Source organism: Chrysemys picta, chromosome 3 (genome assembly GCF_011386835.1).
Source record: "Chrysemys picta bellii isolate R12L10 chromosome 3, ASM1138683v2, whole genome shotgun sequence".
NCBI classification, from domain to species: domain Eukaryota; kingdom Metazoa; phylum Chordata; order Testudines; family Emydidae; genus Chrysemys; species Chrysemys picta.
In genome coordinates this window covers 127764341-127781079 of record NC_088793.1, presented here as the reverse complement: position 1 = coordinate 127781079, position 16739 = coordinate 127764341, and the positions used below count along the sequence as shown (strand labels likewise).

Sequence of the window (16739 nt, the reverse complement as noted above, 5' to 3'; positions counted from 1 at the left end):
TGGGAAGCTGCAGGCTGGGGCTGCTCCAGCCCCCCTGCCACCGATGCCTCCCTCCCTGCCCACAGGTACGTGATTAACATACTAAAAAAAATTAACGCGATTAATTGGCAGCCCTAAAAATTTCCCACGTGACCATGGCTGGCCACTGGCATGAATTTCATAAAGGTTATACAACCATGGATGTGATCTTTAGCTTAGCAAATCACCTGGCATGATCCTGCCAAAGTACAGAAGAAAGCAGGCTGGATGCTTTCAAGTTTAACTCTTAAGTTCACTAAACACATTTAGAGAGAGAATTATGTGGCAGAGTTATTGTTGTTATTAGCTGTTCTATGCACAGGTGCCGGTTTTCGAATTTCCCTGGGGCTGCTCAACCCCCGCTCCACCGCAGGCCCTGCCCCCATTCCATCCCTTCCCCCCCAAGGCCCCACACCTGCTCTGCTTCTTCCCCCCACCCACCTCTTCCTGTCCCATTCCACCCCCCACCTCCGCCTAGCGCCTCCTGCATGCCGCTGAACAGCTAATCCATGGCAGGTGGGAGGCACTGGGAGGGAGGGGGAGGAGATGATCAGTGGGGCCTGCCGGTGGGTGCTGAGCACCCACTATTTTTTTTTTTTACGTGGGTGCTTCAGACCCGGAGCACCCACGGAGTTGGCGCCTATGGTTCTATGGGCATACCGTACACAATTTAACAAGAAGGCCTAAAAATAATGCAGATATTTCCCCTTAAAAGTGCCCTTTCATTGAATGCCATCTGTTAGGCCAGAGTGGCACTACATAGCAAATAATAGTCATAGGGCTGATAAGAATGTCATGTGGAACTGTGTCAAAAGCCTTACTAAAAACCAAAGTATATGATGTCTACTGCTTCCCCCCATCCACTAGGTCAGTAATCCTATCAAAGAAGGACATTAAGTTTGTTTGTCATGATTTGTTCTTGACAAATCTGTGCTGATTACTCTCTGTAAACCTACTTACACATTGATTGTTTAATAATTTGCTCCAATATCTTCCCAGGTATTAAAGTTAGGCTGACAGGTCTATAATTCCCTGGGTCATGCTTGCTCCCCATTTTATATTGTGGGCATAGGTGCTGACTCCGTGGGTGCTCCAGGGCTGGAGAACCCATGGAAAAAAAATAGTGGGTGCTCAGCACCCACCGGCGGGCCCCGCTGATCAGCTCCCCCGTGGGGGAGGAGCAGGGGCAGAAAGATGTGAAGTGAGGGCAGGGCACACTTGGGGGAGGGGGCAGGGCCGGGAAAAGGAGGAGTGAGGGCGGCCCTGGGGAGGAGCATGGGTTGAGCACCACTGGGGAAATGAAAAAGTCGGCACCTGTGATTGTGGGTTCAAAATTTTCCATCAGTACAATGCATTTCATTCAAGAATGGTCCCTTTTAAGTTTGCTCAGGTGATGGAGTTAAAGATATAATTCACACCCCTCTTTTGCCCAGCCAGCTACACTCGAAGTATCACTGGGAAGGCTAGTGGTGATAGACCAAAGGGGGGGGAGAGAGAGAGAGAGAGAGAGACTTGGACAAGTCCTGGCTCTGCTTACGCTTACTCTAGTGTCAGCAGAGCTGTGGTCAAGTGTCAGGAGTAGCAGGAGTTAGCTTTGTCAAGAACAACAAGGTAAAGGAAAATGGGAACTAAATGAATTATGTTTTTTGAAGAGAAGGAGAAGGATCTAGCAGAGGAGAGAACATCTAGGGAGTTGAGGGCAAGAGGTGCATTGTGCTGCTGAACTTGCACTGCACCTGAAGGTTTTTGGGGGGTCTTGCTCTTGAATTCACTGTAGGTGAATATTGAACAGTACATATACTAGCCTAACCTATGTGACAATAGTACAGTTTGTTTATACTTGTCCTTCACTAAGGCCTTCTTCACTGTTGTAGAAAAGATGGCTTACAGACTGTAAATGTCCAGCTTCTGCATCTGACCAAACAGGAACAAAAAGCAAATGTCTGGGTTTTGGCTGTAGTGAAAAGAACGCCCACGTATTGTCAGGAGATCACATACCGAGCGTGTGAACACATCCATAAAAAGTCACTAAGGACTATTAGATCTTTGTCTTTAAGAAACAGAAAATGCATTGAACAAAATGGAACACAGAAAGGTGCTGTACTGTGGGGAATACAGTTGCTCTTTCTTTTGATTCTGTTGCAGTTTGTTAAAGAGAACTGTTGGGGGAAGTTACTTAGACTAACGAGCTCATTTAAAGAAAATGTGTTTATTTGTGCTTTCAATGGGTTCAGAAATAGAAATTCACCTGGTGCAAGCAATGTTCACATACAACAACCACCTCCTAAAGGAAAACAAGTTTTCCCCCCTTCTTTAGGCTCCGTTCTGCTGTCAACAAACCACTCCAAGTCAATAGGAGTTTTGCTTGCACAGAACTTGACAGCACTAGGCCCTGTGTATAACGGTCACCACTAAAAGGTGAACATCTGATGACGATAACCAGACTGTGCTATCAGAGATGCTGTGGTATTTTTACTATTGTTAGAACAGGAAATCATAGAATATCATAGATAACTATGGGGTCTCAGATACTGTCCTGTGGTAAGTTTTTGATAGCTGCTGATTTTTTATTTTTATTTTTTTGGTGTGGACCTCCGAAAATGGCTCTATTTAAAAGTTGTTAAAAAGGGGAAGAAATTCCTCCTCAGCCTTAGTTGTGAATAGCTGACTTATTAACATTGGACCATCTACTGAAAGACGGACTTCAGGATTCGGCTTATGTTATGATGGTGGTGGTGGTTGGTGGTTAAATTTATATTTACATACACAACAACAGAGCATGTTTCATCTGAAGGTTTGAAAATCTAGCAGTGAAATGTTCTGATTCTTATCAAAAACTAACCACAGAGTCCTTCATTGCATGGAAAGGAGCTGAGCAAAGGAGGAAATATTGCTTATATAAAAGCCTCGGCAGACTGCTGATGAACCAGAATAAGCTTCTTGTGGGACTTCCATGCCTATTAAAACTTGCTGGGGGTGAGTGGGCATGGGTGGTCCCAGATGAGTATCTTAAGACTTCTGAGTTGGTGCTAATGAATGTCCTAAGGTTTGCTGGAAGTTCTCAGTAGGTTTACAGAGTTGGAGGGCATTATCTTCCCTCCTAGCCCGAGTCCCCTGCTTTCTTCAGTCTCCCTGGTTGCACACGCTACTGCTGATCTCCTAAAGGTTGGATGAGCCAGGGTCGCTTTGTGTTGATCATGGGAGGTGCACAGGAGAGAGAGAGTGTGAGTGTGGGTGTGTGTGCACGCTTGCTCTCACACATGCAGGGGTGGGAGCAGAGTAGGAACTTTGGGAATAATGCACCAGAACAGGGATGCATTTCCATCCAACTCACCCCTCTAGAATATATGAATCCAATAAACTTAATTCAGTTGTCTCCCACTGTCTGCTCTCAAGTTAAGATTTAGCCTCTCCCCCCTAAAAGAAAAAAAAGGAAAGAAGAAATGCTGTAAGAATGTTCTAGTTGTAGTGAGTAGCACTTTTTAATGTGTCTTAATTTGCCTGATTCATTTCAGCTTCGGTGGGAAAGTTCTTTTTATTTCCATTGTCAAGTTTACATTTTGAGGTCGATCTCAGCAAGGAAATAGCTAGAGACATTTTTTAACTGAAATCTTGGATTTCTAGCAGTTATTTGATGCCATTTGTTAAAATTGTTTGAAATGATGATCCACAAAGACAGTCCTATTTCAAATATTAATATTAAGAATTGTCTAAATTAGAGCTAATAAATCGCTGTTTGCTTTTGAGCTATGCACATCAATTAGAGTCTAGCAGTTTTGTTTTTTGCTTAAAGTGGGGAACATTAGCACTCCTCTTCCCCCTCCCCCCAGCACAGCAAGCAGGAGGCTCCCAGGACCCAGCTCCAAGGCAGAGGGCAGGAGCAGCTCCAAGGCAGTGGGGGTAAGGACAGCTGAGCTGCCTGGTAATTGATAGCCTGCTGGGCAGCTGCCACACTGGGAACTTAGGGGAGCAGGGAGCTGATGGGGGGCTGCCCGTCCACTGTGGTTCCAAGCCCCCACCAGCTAGCTCCAATGGGCTGCTCTTTCTGCAAGCAGTGGACAAAGCAGGCGGCTGCCAAACAATGTTATAAGGGAGCATTGCACAACTTTAAACGAGCATGTTCTTTAACTGATCAGCAACATAACAACGAAACAACATTAACCGGGATGTCTTTAAGTGAGGTGTTACGGTACATTTAAAAATAACTAAATGTTGTCGATCCCCCAGGAAATTAAAGCTGCTTGTATTATCATAGCACATATAGTGTATGCTATCTTATACCTATCTACTGTTATAATATTAGCAATATAAATTAACTCTCTTTGGTCAAGGCCTGTTCTCACTTGCATCCATGATGAGATGTCATATTAACTATAGTGGGGTTGCACAGGTCTATCAGTAAACTGCTGGTAGGGGCAATGGATAAATCTGTAAGTGAATAATATTCAGACTCCTAACTTTACCCCCTAAATATTTTTAGTTCTACCATAAATGTCTGGTGACATTAAAATCTGATGCTCATGGCCGGAGCCTGGTTGGAATTTATTTTTTAAATTATCTGACATAAAATTATCTTGTTGAGCTTATTACTGCAACATATGAATAAGGTTCATAGAAAGATCATGTATTTATCTGAAGAATAGCAGCATCTGCAATTACTCAAGCTAGGACAAAAAAATTACTAGGGCTATTACCCTTCATGCTTCCGGATATAACTGAGCAACTGATGGAGTCAGGAAGAATTTCCCCCTATAGTATAGCATGTTACACAATTCAGTACATTATGGGGACTTTAGGCCTTTGAGGTGTCTGGTTTTGGCTGCTCTTGGAGACAGGATACCAGACTAGATGGGCCACAGGTCTGTTCTAGTAAGGCAATTATGATGTGCATACACAGATATAGCCACAATAACATTCCCGGGCTGTGTTAGGCGTCATGTGGGTGTTAAAGTCTGCGTCGTCATTCTCTATTTTCCATCTGCTTTGGATAGCCTGAAAATTAGTACCAGCTGAGACTGTGGTTGGATCCAGTACCAACAGCTGGCCGAAGTGGGAGGCTATGGAAGTGCAGCAGACTGTGTAATGAATAAAGATGTACCACAACATTGTTTACACCTTAGCCAGGATTCACCAATCAGTGACCATCCTCTGAGAGACTAAAGATGTCAATATGGTTTTACCAGAATTGTAATATCCTTGTCAGCCATTAGGAACATCTCTGTGCGTATCCCTAAGGAGAACTTCCAGCACTATATTCACTAACAACAAGGGTGTCAACAACAACAAAATCTAGCTGGTGGGTATAAGTGACTGGTGAAAACATTCTTTGGGCAGGTCTGAATAAAACTGCCAGGCCCTACCCTCTGGCTGTGACTGTCTGGCTCCCTCCTCTCCAGCCCTTCCCCCATCCTCTCCTCTGTTCTGCTCGCTCCCTCCCCTCCTTGATGGCCCTAGCTCCAGTTGTGCTGAAAAGCACCAGGGAAGGACAGACTTGCTGTTGCCGCACCAGGGATGGGGCTGACTTACTGGGTGCTGGCATGCACAGAACAGACTCTCCCTGTAGCACAATGCCAGGGCCCTGTGGACTCACCTCACCATCTGCCACTGGGCCCTAGGGACTCAACCTCCTGCGGGTTAGCCAGGCAGTTCAGCACCAAGCTGGCGCCACTGGAGGCAGTGCTTCGCCTGCAAGCAGGATGCTGTGTGCGAGTGGCAGGGCGGGCTCAGATTTGGGCAGGCTGAGCCCCATCTAGCGCTTGGTACCTGTCACCTCGGCTGATGGGACTTTAAAAATGAGAGTTTGGAAAAGCTACAAAATGCCACAGTAAATATAAAAAACATGGAGGAGCAATGCTGCCATCCTGTATTCACACAAGCAGGCCTTAATCATGCGGATCACTCAATTGAGCTCAAAGGGAAATGCTGCATGAGTAAGAGCTACAGGGTTGGTGCTACTCATTTTGATCTGAGCTGACAATGCGAGGAAAGCAGAGAGGAAGATTTCAGTCTGTCCTAGCTTTTTCCTGTTATGCTTAAGCACCAGAATGCATATCTTAGGATTTTATACTGCCACCTATTACCACAGAAAGGCGTTCGATTTAGATGTGAACTTCAGCCATGTTGTGGGGTGTTCAGATTTTGTTTAGGGTCAAGCAGATCTCTCCCAAATACCTGTGCCTTAGTTTGCTAAATTTAACTTGAGTAACCTCTAAACCAGATAGACTATGGCTAACATGATCTACCTTCTTCACTGTCTAACTGTGCACTGAGGGCATGAGCCAAAGCCCGCTAAAGTCAATTGGAAAATTTCCAATGGTTTAGAATACTGAAACTGATTTATAGTGAAGTCCTTTTCCCTCACAGAACTTCTTCATTCTAAATGGATGTTCACTGGGTCTCTGGAATCACTATAAGTATATTGCAAAGTTTGGGACTTTCAGTAAAATTCACTCCGTTTAGATGTCCATCCAGCTCCAGGACTATTCACCACTTAAACCTTGTTTTGAAGACTTGTGTAGCACATAGCACTTGTGCTTGCCTAGAGTTGACCAGAATTTTATGCTATAGATAATTGTTCATAGTGATATATTCCAGTTATTGAAAGTGGTCTTCCTGTGATAGAAGACCATAGGAAAGGAAAGCAACATTAAACGAAAAAAGATATTTGTGAAGAATTTGTATGTTTGACTATTTCTTCCCAATGGCTTCAGTGATTGGAAATTGAAGAGGAAGTTAAGAAAATTTTAAATAACCATATAAGCCTTATTGGTTATAAATGAAACCATTCTGCAGTTACCCTAAATCATTTACTAGTCTTACCAGTAAAGCAGTTATGAGAGTTAAGAAATAGCTTCCTGATTGGTTCAGCATTCTCTAGATTTCCAGTAAATATTTTGTGATAAATAGCTTTTTATTTTTCCCTCAATAATCACTGCAGGAAATGGTTGGTAGTCATTGTCAGTAACCCATAAGATATATTTTAAAGTGATTTATTCCCTATGTTCTGATTTTTCCCCCCTAAATGACGATTGACCCCAAAGCAATGGACAATGTTGCACAAACTTTGGATTTCCCATATACTTAGGAGGAAGGATTGAAGAAACATGATGGTTGATGCCTAAAAGGATGTGTGTGCAGTCACACCCATTCCCTCCGTACCCCCAAATGGAGAAGAATTATTTAGAGTGGCGCTATCTCAAGTGGTAAGAGGGTGAAATTTGAAAAAGGACAATTTTGGTTCAACAGCTGAGAGTCCTGATAGATTATAGAATTGTTTCCCAAATCAAATGATATGACCTCCTCCTGACATTTAAAACTTTATTTGGCCAAGCAGAAGAAGATATATTATAGGTAACAGTCCTGCAGTAGTAGGAACATGGACTTGGGGATCTAGTAGCTCTTCTCATATCCCGTTTTTATGATACTGTGATGCACAGGGTTTTAGCAAATCTTTCTCAGAACATATCCAAAATAATAAAAAATGCACTAAGTTCATTAAATGGCATGGGCAATATTCATATTGATCCTTATTGCAGAGGCATGGGTGGAATGAGGCCCTTAATTACATTAGTATTTTGCCCATTGCATTGCATGTGAAGAATAAAGGACTGTCCCCCCACAAGGAAACGCCTTTGGCTCTTAATATAATTCTAGGAAATTACTAAAACTATGAACTAGCATAGAGAAGTTATCCAATGGAAATCTTAACAAAGGGATTAAAAGAAGGTATTTTCATTTAAAAATTACAATAGATGCACTGTAGATTCACATATTATCTTTTGTGAACTAAAATAGGTTATATGTGAAGAACAGTCCTGCTTAAATAAGAGGTGATGAGGCAATGTGTAAATAGCACTTTTTTTTTAAAATAAAGTTAGCATTTTGTCATTAGTTGAACTTTTCAAAGCGTGTGTCAGGTGTCGGGAAAAGAACAAGCAGGGACAACAAACAAACAAACTAGTCAATTCTTTTTGTTAATATATTGGGGATATATTGTTTCATCCTGCATTTCGTTTCCATAGTGTCCCGCTCAGCTGTTCTACATTAGCTGCACACATCTTAACCTTTGCTATTCCCAACATTTGTGTGAGACAGAGAGAGCATGAGATTGGAATGGTGGCATTCTTTAAAAAAAAAAAAAAAAAAAAAAAAAAAGGCAGCACTGCCTGAGATGGGGCAAGAAGCACAAGTTGGAACACATCATAAATCTGTAGAGATAAGAACTTATGAAGCTGTGGGAACAAAGGCTTGATGCACATAAAGTCTATTCTGCATGAAGTTTTGCTGTCTAATATCACTGCTTTTGTAAAACATGGCATGCAAAGATGAGCATTACCATGACATTTCACCACTTTTACTTTTTACATGGAGCACCTTGATTATCATACCCTTCCTGCATTGGTGAGCCACACTTAGGTTCTGAAGCATCCTAAAATATGAACAGCCCTAGTTTCTACAGCTTTTATTTACTGTAATAAATTAGTGTTTCAAGACCATCCCGTGTTTATTGCTTTTTATTTTTTATTTATTTCCTAGTTATAAACTCTGAGGCTTAGTGGCAACTCCTTATGCAACTAAATACAGTAAGTAGTATCATCTGTTTTATTTATCATTTTACTATTTTAGTGCTGAAAGGTGAATAAGCCATCAAATAGTTCGGGACCAAAAATGCATATTTTTTCAAAGGGAAATAATTGTTTTGATAGTAATAACACAGGTTTTCGTGGATGGCTTCTTTAATAAGATCAATGGAAACAGATTTTAAACATTTCTCAGCAGTGTTGGAAACCCAAATCAAAGAGCACTGTACTAATACATGACTGACTCAGGCTATGAACTTGCATGCATGTAAGTGTCTGCATATTAACTTTAAGCACCTGAGTAGTCCCACTGGCTTCAAATTTAAGCAGCTCTGTGAATGTTTGCAGAATCATTTAATTTCAGAAAGGGGAACTACACAAAAATGAGGAACTTAGTTAAACAGAAATTAAAAGTAACAGAGGGGTAGCCGTGTTAGTCTGAATCTGCAAAAAGCAACAGAGGGTCCTGTGGTACCTTTAAGACTAACAGAAGTATTGGAGCATAAGCTTTCGTGGGTGAAAGCAAGGCATTCACCCACGAAAGCTTATGCTCCAATACTTCTGTTAGTCTTAAAGGTGCCACAGGACCCTCTGTTGCTTTTTACAGAAATTAAAAGGTACAGTGCCAAAAGTGAAATCCCTGCAAACTGCATGGAAAATCACCATAATAGAGGCTCAATTTAAATGTATACCCCAATTTAAAAAAACACAGTAAGAGGACCAAAAAAGAGCCACCGTGGCTAAGCAGCAAAGTAAAAGAAGTAGTTAAAAGCAAAAAGGCATCCTTTAAAAAGTGGAAGTTAAATCCTAGTGAGGAAAATAGAAAGGAGCATAAACTCTGGCAAGTGAAGTGTAAAAATATAATTAAGAGGGTCAAAAAAGAATATGAAGAACAGCTAGCCAAAGACTCAAAAAGTAATTGCAAAAATTGTTTTAAGTACATCAGAAGCCTGCTAAACAATCGGTGGGGCCACTGGATGATCAAGATCCTAAAGGAGCACTTAAGGCAGATAAGGCTACAGCAGAGAAACTAAATTAATTCTTTGCATCAGCTGTCATGGCTGAGGATGTCAGGGAGATTCCCAAACCTGAGTCGTCATTCTTAGGTGACAAAACTGAGGAACTGTCCCAGATTGAGGTGTCATTAGAGGAGGGTTTGGAACAAATTGATAATTTAAAGAGTAATAAGTCACCAGGCAGATGGTATTCATCTAAGAGTTCCTTCAGAACTCAAATGTGAAATTGCAAAACTAATTGTGGTATGTATCCTATCATTTAAATCAGCTTCTGTACCAGACGACTGGAAGATAGCTAATGTGGTGCCCAAAACTGGGTACATGCTGTGATGGAATGTACCCCTGTATTCTCACCCTACATACTATTGTAATAATCTTTGTACAAAGTACATCTTGTGATATATAAGTTGCTGGTCATTATTGTCCTGGCAAAATGTGTGGCAACATTGTATGTGAAGTTAAGATTTCCTTGTATTGTGGTGTTAACACATGTTCCATGCCACAGCCCGACCCAAGCAGAAGTTGGCAAACAGGTCTGTCCTAAAATAAAAAAATCTGTGCTCTGCTTAATTTGCATTTAAGCTGTAAACAAGGTCAACAAGCAGGAAGGGGAGACAAAGGAAACTCTCACAGGTGGTGGAAAAACCAGCAGAGAATATCCTTTCACATAGACTCTTTGTCTCCTGAATCTCATCTGGAAATGTTTTTCAAGAGGGAGACTGAAACTATTAAAAGGAGGCAGCCCTCTCCCTGCCCATTGTATTCATGGCATCTGAAGTGACAAAGGAAGTGTTTGTTGGACCCCTTCTCCCAGAATCCTAACCTAAGAAGGCTGGTCAGTAAGACCGCTGAAAGCATGTGGTGACTACTTTGTTTGAAATTAATATAGTTTGTTAGGCACCAGTTGTGTTTTCTTTTATTCTTGCAACCGTTTCTGACCATTCTGCCTCATCACTTGTACTCACTTAAAATCTCTTTCTTTGTACCTAAAAAAGTTGTTTTATTTTTTTATCTAATCCAGTGTGTTTAAATTGATGTTTTTGGAGAAACTCCACTTAGGTTGACAGGTTGTGTGCATATTATTTCTATTAAAGAAATAACTGACTTTATATAAAACATGTATTGTCCAGGAGAGGACGTGTTTTGGGGGGAAATGTAAGACTGGGTGTGTGTTGTGGTCACCCTGCAATATAACCCAGGCTGGTAAGAGCCAAGGTGTGGCTGGCTGATCACAGCACACACCCAGACACAGCCGGGAGTGACTTGCATGATGGAGGCTGTTTGTGAGCAGTCCAGGCTGGAGGTTACCGTAGCAAAGTATTGCAAAGGGCACTCCAGGCTAGAAGGCAGGGGTGACACAGCTACTCATTAGTCTGGATTGTACCCTGGTATGTCACACACACGTGATCATGTCAGTTATGAGAGACTGGTTTCTGATGTCAGCTGCATGCCACATCAACATCACAGAGAAATTGGGGCAGGGCAGTGGGCCCAAAATGGGTGAATTAAGGACAAGCGTGCACTGGGGTGATTGAAGAGGTTAGTGTATACCGGTAGGATTGGGTTTACCCTCATCTTCTCAACCATTCTGGCTGTAACCTCCTCACAAGAGATGTGTGGAGGAGTAGTGTTGCTTAACACAGGGAGCCTCAGTACTGGTGTGGGTCGAATCATCCCAGTTACAGTGCACAAGGTTGAATTTAGTGTGTCGACCACCTTGACATCAGACAAATGAAGCCAGACTGGAGCACAGTATTCTGCTGCAGAGTAACAGAGATCTTAACTGGATGATGGAAAGTTTGACTGTTTGCTCCCCGTAAAATGCTGGCCAATTTGCTTAGAAGGTTGTTACATGTCCTCACTTTAGCTGCAGTTTTCCTCAGGTGGTTAAAGTATGTGAGATATCTATCTAGAGTTATTCTGAGATTGCCTGAAACATGAATCCCACTCAGTCTATGTCCAATGAGAAAGATATTCAGTTCTGAGTCTGCTTTAGTGTGGTAAAGATGGAACACACTCAAAACTGTCTTGGCCACACTTGGTTGTAAATGCCACTGCCTACAGTATTCAGCCATCTTAATCAAGGTGACATTTAGCATGTTTTCAAGTTCTGGGAATGACTATGCTTGGATATCTAAACAAATGTCATCTATATATGTGAACTTGAAGGACTGGGTGTGCAGAAGGCCATTTGTGTACAGGTTGAAAAGCATTGGTGCCAGCACAGAGTCTTGGGGTAGACCATTGGTTTGTCTTCTCCATGCACTAACTCTGTCTTCCATGTGCACTCAGAAACATCTGCTGTGGAGGAGGAGGTCAGTGACATTGACTGCCTGTGATGGGACTGCTCTTGACAATTTGACTAAGAGCTCTGTGTTATATGCTGCTGTCAGACCCAGAAATACTGCTCCCGTCTTCATTTTTTTCTGAAAACCATTTCTGATGAATGTTGTGAAAACTAGCACTTGATCACTGGTGTTCCAACCTCTTCAAAAGCCTGCTTGCTTGATGCAGAGTATTGACTCCATTCCTGGGGAGATGCACTGAAGAATGAGACACTCCAGCACCTTGAATGGTACATTGAACAGAACATTATGTAGGTCTTTCCCTGGTTTCAGGAGAGCAATGACTTTTTTTCATGTTCATCATGTCTTTGGACCACTCACATGAAAAACTGTGCCAGACACTGGTGAGCACGAGTCCTGAGTTGCTTCAAGAACTCTAGTGACATGTTGTCATAACCAGAGGCAGTGGCTGTGACCAGTGGCTAATACAGTAACCAGTCAGCTTTCATTAAAAAAAAATAATTGTTTAATCTTAACAGTAAGGATATGGCAAAGTATAGGAGACACAATAAAAGGCCTATACACATATATCTTTCTTACCTATAGGCCTAGGTAGCTATTTTAACACAATAAAAGGCCTATACACATATATTTTTCTTACCTATAGGCCTAGGTAGCTCTAGCTTACGCTAGACACCCTTAACTCCAGGAGTCTGGGTTCAGTTTAGCTCCAACCCCCGTCTCCTTCTTCAGGGCGTGTGTCTCCTTTTAAAACCAGCCAAAGTCCTTTGTTCTCTCCTGTGTTTCTTTAGCCTTGTTAAGCCAGTTTGGGTGCCACATCGGGGTCAAAAAGAGCCTTTGAAGCTGTTTGTTCTGCCTTGATTCAGTTATTTGTGGATCAGGTGTTATCAGGCCTCTGTCTTCTTTCCTGCAAGTAGGTGCAGTCAGAGTCTTCTTGAATTAACTCCTTATACTCATACAGTGAACAGCTCAATATTTAGACAAGCAGAACACATAATATTCATAAGTTTGACAGAGGAGCTCCAATAACAATATGCATAGATAGGATGCCAGTTGGGAGTAGTAAGTAAATGGATCAAGCAGTTATGGGAATTATTTCGTTATGCCAGAACAGGCATAGGCATACATCTCATCTGGGACTAGCAGGTGTGTGGGATACAGAAGACCCCTTTCAGCTTTCAGGAAATGAATAAAGTAAAAACATGAGTATAACCTTCACAGTAAAAGTCCTCAGGTTTTTCATGTCTGTCTTTTCAAAGAAGGGTTCTTTTCAACGAAGAATCAGACCTTGTCTGTACTACCACATTTAAACCATGCTACGAAAAATTCTCAGCTTAGATTTGTAATGTCTCTAATAGGGTTTTCTGCACTATTGCTCTGCAAAGAAGAAGCAGGAGTGCGAGAGAGCTTAGCCACTTTTAAAAATGGTTTCCTATACACTATTCATTATGATACAAATTGTTCTCAAAACCTGTTTCATGTAAACTGTACTCTACACAGTGAGGGTTTTTCCCCCTAAAAATTCCCCCTGTTGCTCCATCAGTGGCACATCTTCACCAATGATAGCAATCATGGGAACTCCAGTATAAACAAGGCACGGGTACTTTTACCACCATGTTGTCTGCTCTAATCCTGCTTAGAATAAGTCTAGATGATGTCGTGGAAAGAGTGTCAGTGACCACTGTTCCTACTTGTGCTTTCATTGGCAGAGCTGCACTGGTGATAGTCCAGTGGCAGGAAACTTGAAGAAAAAACCCTCACTGTAGACATAGCCTTAATAATTTTCAGTCTACCAAAGATCACAATCAGAAATGCTAGTCCTCTTAAAAACTAGGGCAAAGCAAACACATCATTAAAACATTTCAGCTATATTTGTACTAGAGATGGTTTGAAACCAAAAGCCTGGGTCTCAGTACCCCCATACTCTGTGAAAGTTCGGATCTGAATCCAGATCCAAATGCTGAGGCAGGGCCCTATCTCTATCTTGGACTGAACCAAAATGCTGCATTTTAACACATTTTGTTTGGATCAAGTTTAGATTCACATCTGAATTTTGCTAGTAGGCCCATTTCTTGTTTGTAGAGATGAGACAGAAAATCCCATTATGGTGATGGGTTGTATGGGGGCGGGGGGGGGGGGGGGGGAAATGTCCATTTATTTCTTGGACTATACTCCATGGAATAACATGTGGTGTGAGGAGGAGGAAAATTGTGCACATATTGATTCTGGGTTGTGGGAATAGTGTGTGTGTGGGGGGGGGAAGGCAAACTGTACTCTCTTTTACAACCAACTGGCATAAATTTCACAGTTTCCAGAAGTAATAGAAGTTACTGATGCATAAACATATTGAGAATAGGCCCCACTGTGTTTATTTCTGGTGGAATGATGAAAAACATTGAATGAAGGCCAAATGTCAATCTTACTCAGCCACAGTGTGGTGAAATAATGCAGTTTGGCTAGTCCTACTGAATCCATCAGTCGTTTGTGCCTTCCCAATAATTAAATATTTAATAACCTTTGTTCCTCTGTCACAAAGCGTCTGTGGAAAAGCAAAATTGAGAGGAGCAAAATCACTTGAAATAGAAAAATGTTTTGGGTGATGTTTTGAAAAAAATGAATTCCTTGTTGTTGGGTTTTGTTTTGTTTTTTTTGAAAAGCTTGATTAAGCAATTAGGTGTACCAAAACTAGCACCTTCATGCACTTCTGTGCAGTGACTACTTTTTCTAAATAAGCCCTGTTTGATTGAGTATAGCTTCTAAAGGGCTCATAAAGTCTGCATCAATGATCTGTAGATAGCTTGGACTATATATTCGGGGGGGGGGGGGGGAAACCTTCCTAAGTAGCAGATCTAGTAGATTATGGAGTAGGGTAGCAAGGCAAATGGTGGAAACCCAAGGGCTTGAACTCCCAGAGCGTTCAGAAATGAGAGAGGACAAACTGTCAGAAAATATGCTACATACTTCATTGGTAGGTGTGTAGGATGGTCTATACTGTTTGTTTCCATCTCCAATGTCTGTGATTCTACTATAATGAAAATATCTTCTAGATTTCCATTTGAGAAAAAGTCTTCTCCAAAGAAGCCATTATAATCACAGTGGAAGGACTATATATATGTTGCCTGCACTTCTATTATAAAAGCAACCCAAATGGAACCCAATAAGAACATCACCTTGAGATCCTCAGATAGAAGCGGTATTATTTATTTCATTTTATTATTCCCATGCCAATGATCAAAGGTTCGTCTTTTTTGTGCTCCAGGTGGGCATTCGTGTTGCACACTAACTCATATAAATGGTACAGAACTTCTGTACAAATAATTTTTAATGTGAGGCAGCCTTAAATGGGCCATATTTTCTGGTTTTTCATATGATGCCCTGGTGATCCCAGAACATTTTCACAACACCTGAAATGTCCCTGTTTTTCATTTCATCAATGAAAACATTTTGTGTGGGGGTTTTTTGTAAATATATATAACTACAAAATTTTTCTTCAAGAAAACTTGCAGCACTGAGTAGTTTGCTCTGTGAGGAGGGGAGGAGGTGAAAGAATTGCAGGTGGATTGAAATCTGGGTTCAATGGAGAGTTGCGTGGGAAAGAACCTATTAGAAAGTTGCAAGTCAGAAAAGTGTTGATAGAAATGAGGGGGCAATGAGAGAATTACACAAAAATAAAGAAACCATAGGAAGAGGAGGGATTCAGGGAGCTGGATTCCTACTTGCAAAAGGTTTGAAGATGAGATTCCCACTGCAACACCATCCCCTTTATGTGATGTAAAAGAGGCCTAAAGTCATAGTTCCAGCTATGGAAGGTTTTGCATATCAAAGGCACTGAGGAAGTCAGCTGTAAGGCTTCCTTCTGAGGATCCTTCTGCAAACCCTGAGTATACGGGGAGACTTCGGCAAATCAGTAAAGTGCCTACCCACACCTGGTTAATCAATAATCAGAAGGAACTTCTTGCTTGAAACTGCTTACTTAGCAAGGTTTCTTTAAGGGACATAGAATCATAGAATCATAGATTATAGGACTGGAAGGGACCTCGAGAGGTCATCGAGTCCAGTCCCCTGCCCGCATGGCAGGACCAAATACTGTCTAGACCATCCCTGACAGACATTTATCTAACCTACTCTTAAATATCTCCAGAGACGGAGATTCCACAACCTCCCTAGGCAATTTATTCCAGTGTTTAACCACCCTGACAGTTAGGAACTTTTTCCTAATGTCCAACCTAGACCTCCCTTGCTGCAGTTTAAACCCATTGTTTCTGGTTCTATCCTTAGAGGCTAAGGTGAACAAGTTCTCTCCCTCCTCCTCATGACACCCTTTTAGATACCTGTAAACTGCTATCATGTCCCCTCTCAGTCTTCTCTTCTCCAAACTAAACAAACCCAGTTCTTTCAGCCTTCCTTCATAGGTCATGTTCTCAAGACCTTTAATCATTCTTGTTGCTCTTCTTTGGACCCTTTCCAATTTCTCCACATCTTTTTTAAAATGCGGCGCCCAGAACTGGACACAATACTCCAGCTGAGGCCTAACCAGAGCAGAGTAGAGCGGAAGAATGACTTCTCGTGTCTTGCTCACAACACACCTGTTAATGCATCCCAGAATCATGTTTGCTTTTTTTGCAACAGCATCACACTGTTGACTCATATTTAGCTTGTGGTCCACTATAACCCCTAGATCCCTTTCTGCCGTACTCCTTCCTAGACAGTCTTTTCCCATTCTGTATGTGTGAAATTGATTTTTCCTTCCTAAGTGGAGCACTTTGCATTTGTCTTTGTTAAACTTCATCCTGTTTAACTCAGACCATTTCTCCAATTTG

The 16739-nt window shown here is 41.8% G+C and overlaps 1 long non-coding RNA gene across 6 annotated transcripts in view; it reads left to right on the top strand.

Moving 5' to 3' along the window:
- LOC135982656 (uncharacterized) overlaps positions 1-16739 on the top strand; it is a 186695-nt gene that overhangs the window by 119888 nt on the left and 50068 nt on the right. For 2 of the 6 annotated variants that reach the window (XR_010600159.1, XR_010600154.1), the window contains 2 exons: positions 8554-8600; positions 11906-14002. The exons of 1 other annotated variant lie outside the window; for it this stretch is intronic. This is a non-coding gene — a long non-coding RNA (uncharacterized LOC135982656). Of the gene's footprint in view, positions 1-8553; positions 8601-11905; positions 14003-16739 lie in introns of those variants that run through there. 3 more of the 6 variants (XR_010600157.1, XR_010600156.1, XR_010600155.1) reach the window with 2 other exon arrangements.